This window comes from Ceratotherium simum, chromosome 3, assembly GCF_057802395.1.
Source record: "Ceratotherium simum simum isolate JZ-2026a chromosome 3, ASM5780239v1, whole genome shotgun sequence".
Classification (NCBI taxonomy): Eukaryota; Metazoa; Chordata; class Mammalia; order Perissodactyla; family Rhinocerotidae; genus Ceratotherium; species Ceratotherium simum.
Genome location: NC_141902.1, coordinates 89,474,097 through 89,481,499, shown reverse-complemented (window position 1 = coordinate 89,481,499; position 7,403 = coordinate 89,474,097).

Sequence of the window (7,403 nt, the reverse complement as noted above, 5' to 3'; positions counted from 1 at the left end):
TACAATGTTTAAGTGTTAATGTTAAAAGGTTTATAATGTTTAAAAATGTTTTACAAACTTCCAGTTAAAATAAATAAGTCGTGGGGATGTAGCGTACAGCACGGTGACTATAGTTAATAATACTGTATTGCATATTTGGAAGTTGCTAGAGAGTAGATCTTTACAGTTCTCATCAAAAGAAAAAAATCTGTAACTGTGTGGTGATGGATGTTAACTAGAGTTAATTGTGGTGATCATTTCACAATATATACAGATATCAAATCATTATGCTGGGGCCAGCCCTGTGGCTTAGCCGTTAAGTGCGCGCGCTCCGCTGCTGGCGGCCCAGGTTCAGATCCTGGGCGTGCACCGACGCACGGCTTCTCCGGCCATGCTGAGGCCACGTCCCACATACAGCAACTAGAAGGATGTGCAACTATGACATACAACTATCTACTGGGGCTTTGGGGAGACAAAGGGAAAAAAATGGAGGAGGATTGGCAATAGATGTTAGCTCAGGGCCGGTCTTCCTCAGCAAAAAGAGGAGGATTAGCATGGATGTTAGCTCAGGGCTGATCATCCTCACAAAAAAAAAAAAAAAAAAAGAGTTTCTTACTCTATTGTATGGTTACAAAAGAACTATAGACTGTGGAATGCAGCTTAAAGATGACATATGTCAAGAAATTATATGGCGCCGCAGTAATTCAAAACTGTTTTTATTTTGGAATTGTTTGGTATTAAAAATTAAAATTTGTGTTCACAGGACACACCAAGGAGTGTACCCCATAAGCATGATATCCGTGATTTTTCTTAAATTATTTTTATTCTGGAGCCTCAAACAAGCATTATAACTTTTGTGATGATTATTTCCTTCCTTTAATTATTTCTGTAATACTCCACGCTGATCTCTGGAAACTCACTTCTTATTTTGAAAAAAAGAGTTGGTTACTCTATCGTATGTTAAATGTGTATCTGCACAGGTGTCTTGACATGAATACAGCCATGTTTGGCCGCTCCATTGACCTACAGCCACCAACACAAAAAGAAATATAAAAGCTGCTTTCTGCGTGGTGGGAACTGGCCCTTCTCTCACGGAGGGAGTTGCAAGTTGTAACATTTCAAGGCTCTTGGAGCGTCGTAGCTCGGGATGGACTGGCCATCTGTGCTGGGCTGGGACGATAACCAAAGAGAACAATGCACGTACACAACTACTGGGCTGGGACGTTAGCCAGGGGGCTCAGTGCACGTACGCCACTGATAACCATTTTGTGCATGGGAACACTAAATGCTTGCTCTGCAAACTCTGTAGTTGCTTACTCTGAAAATTACTGATGGTATAAAAACTGCTGGAAACTGAGCCCTAGTGAGAGTTCCACCTGTGGAAGGGACACCTTGCCCAGGACGTGTGATCCTTGCCCAGCCGCGTCGATTGACAGGGCTCTCCCGGCAGTGGGGCGTGGATATTGTGAGTAACTGATTTGATGTGAAGTAATTGATTTGATATGAAGTAATTGATTTGATGTGTTCTCTTTTCGGTCAACCTGGTGTTTCTCTTTCCGGTTGATTTGTGTCATTTCTCTTCAGCCGATGTGGGTGTTTTCCCTTTCCAGTCGGGCTGATGTTTTTTCCCTCTTAATATTTGACCTAGTTGGATCTGTTTGCAGACTGTCACCTTTACTATCCTCTATATAATAAAATATACCTTCAGTCCATTTGTTTGGAGTGGAAAGTGTCTTTTACATCTCCGATCGAATCCCCGAACCTCTCATAACAACAGGATCTGTAGTGACATCCCATATTTCATCCTTGTTATTGATAATTCGCATCTTCTCTCTTTTTGCTTTTGTCAGTCTTACTAGAGGTTTATCAATTTTATTGATTTTTTTCAAGAACTAGATTCTTGTTTCATTGATTTTCTCTATTGTTTTCCTATTTTCCATTTCGTTGATTTCTGCTCTTTTCTTTAGTCCTTCCTTCCTTCTTGCTTTGGGTTTATTTTGCTCTTCTTTTTCTAGTCTCCTGAGGTAAGAACTTAGGCTATCAACCTGAGACTTTTTCTCCTTTCTAAAGTAAGCATCTAGTGCTATCAATTTCCCTCTCAGCACTGCTTTTACTGCACCCCACATATTTGGACGTGTTGTATTTTTGTTTTCATTCAGTTCTATGTAATTTTTCTATGTAATTTTTCATAGTCAGAAGTATACATTATTCATTGTCCATGTTCCACTCTCATACAAATGATGTCACGAAGAACTTCAGTTTACAAACAGTTCTCAACCATGTCCTGTTTAAAAAAGAAGAAACAAAAAAATAGAGAAATGCTCTCAAATTCAAGTGTGCAGCAGAAAACAATTCAAAGATATCATGCCACCCTTGGGGGGAAGTCAGTAAGAAATTATGTTGGAAGAAGGTGGTGTGGGGGAAGCTGTCAGCCCAGCCTCGTGTAAGTTTCCTGAAGCTCTGCTCTTCCCACGTGAGGGAGAAAATTTGGGACATTTGCTGGCTGATGCATGTCAAATCAATCCCTTTTTAAGTATGCCAAACTGCATCTTATGAAGAACTTGGTTTCTCTGCTTACAACAGGTTTTATAGGGAATTGGACTTCTGTGGCTTTTAATATTATATTGTCTTGAAAGATGTCTTGTGAGCCAGCCCTGACGGTCTAGTAGTTAAAGTCTGGCACTCTCACTCCTGTGGCCAGGGTTCGTTTCCCTGTCTCAGACCACACCTCCCATCTGTCAGTTGCCATGCTGTGGCGGTGGCTCACACAGGGAACTAGAGGGACTTACAACTATGATATACAACCCCATACTGGGGTTTTGGAGAGAAGAGAAAAAAAATAGGAAGATTGGCAACAGACGTTAGCTCAGGGATACTCCTTCCCTGCTAGGAAAAAAAAAAAAAGATGTTTTGTTGCAATCAATTGTGTATTTTTTTTTCATTTCCTTTGAGACTTTTTTACTCATGGATTATTTAAAAGTGTGTTGTTTAATGTTTTTTACTTCTTATATGTTTAAAGATTTTCTGTTTGTCTTTCTATAACTGATTTCTAGTTTGATTCCATTATGATCAGACAACACATTCTGTATGATTTCAATTTTTTGTTTCAGTTGAAGTTTTCTTTATGGCCCAAGATATAATCCAGCTTGGTGAATGTCTTCTGGGCACTTGAAAGAGAACGTCTATTCTGTTTTTGAATGAAGTGTTTCATACATGTGAATTAGAACCTGTTGGTTGATTGTGCTGTTCAGATCTTCTACATTTTTGCTGATTTTCTGTTTCGTAGTTTTATCAGTTGCTGAGAGGGGAGTGTTGAAGTCCCCAACCATAAGTGTGGACTTGTCTATTTCTTCTTTCAGCTGTACCAGTTTTTTTTTTTTTTACTTCATGTATTTTGAGGCCCTGTTGTTTGGTGCACATATATTTAGAATCATTATGTCTCCCTGGTGGATTGATCCTTTTATCAATAACTTTTTAAATTTTTTTATTGTCATTGAGCCCTTCATATTTTCTACTTATCTTTTTTTTTTTTAAAGATTTTGTTTATTTTATTTTTTCCCCCCAAAGCCCCAGTAGATAGTTGTATGTCATAGCTGCACATCCTTCTAGTTGCTGTATGTGGGACTCGGCCTCAGGATGGACGGAGAAGTGGTGCCTCGATGCGCACCCGGGATCCGAACCCGGGCTACCAGCATTGCAGCGCGCGCACTTAACCACCAAGCCACAGGGCCAGCCCTTTTCTACTTATCTTTGAGATAATTTTGATAACCCATATTTTCCCAGAAAATCTTCAATATCATTGAAGTTCTCAAAATATTTTGTTATACTGTAGCATATTGTGTGTGTATGCTTACATGGTGTTTTTATATTTATACAATATAAACAACTATCTGCAAACAGTATATACTTTATAGTATTGCTTTGTAAGATTTTATAATGTACATAAATGTGATCTCACTCTATGTATTCATTTGCAAATTGCTTTTCTCACTCAACAACATGTTTTTGAGATGTATCCATGTTGACACATAAAGATATCTTATTGCTTTTAACTGCTGTGCAATAACCCTTTGTGGAATAAACATTAACAGTTTATCTGCTCACATGGTTCTTCATGTCTTGAGTTTTCATTATATTATGGGCCTGTGTGGGATCTGAGCAGGACCGTTGGCAGGAGTCAGTCACTCTCTTTTCCTTCCTTCTAGTCTTTTCATCCCTCCCCATACTACCTCACCTCCCCCTGTCCTCCTCCATATTCCTCCCTGGGGCTCCTCTACTTTTCTGGAATCTATCCCTGTAATTTTTCCATGCCAGGTATTCCCTTGTTGACTTTTACTCACCCAGCGGGGCTCAGCGCAAATGCTGCCCCCAAAACTCACCCTTCCCTCCCTGGCTCTGTCACAACCTTTTATTTGAATCTTTATGGCATTCTTAATTTTATTTTGCAGTTTGTGTATTTTCTGCCCCATTGGACAAGATTTGTGCTATTTCTAAGGATAAGGACTATGATTTATTCACCTCTGTGCCCCATCTCCCTCTGGATCTATTCAACTCCCAGCGTTGTGCCTAGAACATGCTGAGCATTTGATAAACATTTTGAAATCAACATATCAATGAGCGAAGCCTGTAGCCTTTAAACAACTGCTAGGTGACATTCCCACTTGGCTACGCATGGACTCATTTGTGCATGGAACAAAATTCCACAGGGCACACTGTCTATTTTCCTGGAGAATTTCTTCTGGAGCCAGAATGACAAAGGAATTTTCACAGATTGAGGTATATGGGGTAGCTATTCTGGTTTAAAACTAATTCAGCTTGAACTAAAGAAGCCTGACTTACGGGCTATTAAACATACGTTGTACATCTGCTTTAACTATTAAAGAAGGCATTACATATTATCTCAAAGTAAAAGAATGCACTCTTTTAAGATAAGAATGCATACTTCCCCTCCTAAGACACTAGTATCAGTACCCTTGAAGATAAGTTTCTTTTCCCAGACATAAGGGTGATGTTGACCTGCTAATTTAAAACTGAACACCTCTTTGAAATTTTGATGAACATGTGTCCTGGGCATGTTTGATGTATAGTCTTTGTTCTAAAAAGGTATGAAACTGTACTGAAAACCATGCTTCTCTGGACACTTTTTTCCTTTGTGGAGACTGCCTTCCCAGGTTGTAATCCTCAGCTTGGCTCAATTAAAACTCACCTTATCTCTCCTGTCTATAGAACGGTTATTGGTAAATTGCATCAACAAGACCCAGGAATCCTGCAGTCCTGTCCTGGGTATGCCCCCACAGCTTTCAGGGACATCGGGGAGAGGGCCCGAGCGGTGGAGGCCACCCCCCTACCAACTGGGAGGGATCAGACTCCTAATGGGACAGACTTTCGGGGGGGCAAGTGAGAGGTATAGAGCTTCTGCCTCTCCAGCTATGGAGTTACCAGAGACAACCTCCAAAGTTATGATGACATTTACAAATAATAATTACAATTAATTGAGTACTTATAATAAGTAACCCAGAGACACTCCTTGGTACTTTACAAATGTGGGAGATCAGAATTGGCCACCTCAAAATATGTCTCTTTACCTTGATTATTTTCTCTGAAAGAAACTTTGACCTCCTCCCTCCAACTAACTGCCTAAAAGAGTTTAACTCTGGGTATGGATAGACTGGGAGGGTCCTTGCTAAGCACATTCCAAGTAAAAGTAGAAGTTATCCTTTTTAAGAGACATTTACATTTATAAGGGAAATCTCCATTTGTAAAGGTATCTCCCTTTCTGTACCAGGAAGAAGGGGGGATGACCTTATCTCTAGAAACTCTTATCAGTGCAGAAGGCGAGGACTTAAATCTGTATACTCTTGTTTACTGTGCTTCCTAGTAATCTCCCATAGCTGACTCCCCCACCCACAACATCCTCCCTTGTCTGCCTGAATATGCTGTTTAGGGCGAAAACCTCTGCCATTTGTCAAGAAACTCAGTTTCCCTGGTTTCTCCCATGTATACACGTTATAAAGCTTTGTTGGATTTTCTCGTGTTATTTGATCTCATGTCAATTTAATTTGTAGCCCAGCCAGAAAGGACCCAGAGTGGGTAGAGGATAGTCTTCCTCCCCTTCACAAACATCAAGTCGTAATAGCAGCTGCTAAAGTTTTTTAAGGTTTATCAGATCCAAGGCTCTGGGCTAAGTGCTCCACACAGATTTTTTTTTCTTAATTTAACCTCTTCAAGAATCTTATGAATTAGGAATTCTTCTTCTTATTTTTATTATTATCATCATCATCATCCCCATTTTACTGATGGAGAAACTGAGGCTCAGAGAGGCAAAATAACCTGCTCATGGTCACACAGTAAGTGGCAGAGCCAGGATGCAAACCCAGGTTGTTCTGGCTGTCTCCAAATGCCATTTCGTTTCCTTCTTTCTTCCTTCTCCCCCTCTTCCTTCTCCCCCTCTTCCTTTCTTCCTTCCTTCTTTTTAAACATTATTTTTAATTATACAAAGAAAACCTGAAAACATTTTTCTAAAAATCCAGACCGCATAGAGGGTACAAATCTCCTTTATCCTTCCTCTTCCCCCACCCTAAATTGTGCAAGAAATATGCAGTTTTATTTCATTTTTTAAGCTTCTGATTTGGTTTTTAAACTACTGTTTGAACAAGCAATAGATCCCCATGGCTCGGAAACCACACTACTGCCTCTGGCCCCATCGGTCCACTGCCGCTCCTCACTTACAGGGGACCATTGGGTTCATTTTCCGAACCTCCTTGAAGACTGTCTTCATTTACACATGTGCATTTACAAGCTGCATTTGATTTTTCCCACTTTGGGCTCCAAAGGTAGCACACCATCCACACTGTTTTGCATCTTCAACAGTTGTTTGTTAACCATTGTCCCATACTATGTTTTGCCGTCTGGTTTCTGGGAAGGAAGGGAGGGGGACAGGCCCTGGCCAACATTTCTAAAAGGAAGTGTTCGTTCCCTAATCCTCTCTTATCCTCCTTCCTGCAGCTCATTCCCACCCCCTCAGGCCAGCTCCTCCACTGCTGGCATTGCAGGCTGGGCCCTGGACATCTAGTTCTCCTCCCTGTGTCTCTGCACGTGCCCACTGCCCTGACACCAAAGTCATTACCACACCACTGGTATGCTCTGTACAGTACAGAAGCACGAGTACGCTTTCTATATCAAATAAAGGTCTGCACCGTGGCATTTCTGGTGGTGTGGGGAGAGGACATGTGGGGGAGAGGGGCTTCATGGGCACTGCTGAATGGAGACCGCTGAGTGGCTGCAGCTTCTTGGGGTAGAAGGAGCAGTGAGCTCAGAAGGGCTTCTTCCTCATGCCGTCCCCACACTGCCACCAGGAGAAGGCAGGACACCCTCCCGCCTCCCACAGCCTCCGTCCCTGCCAGGCCGCGCCCTGCGCTGTGCCT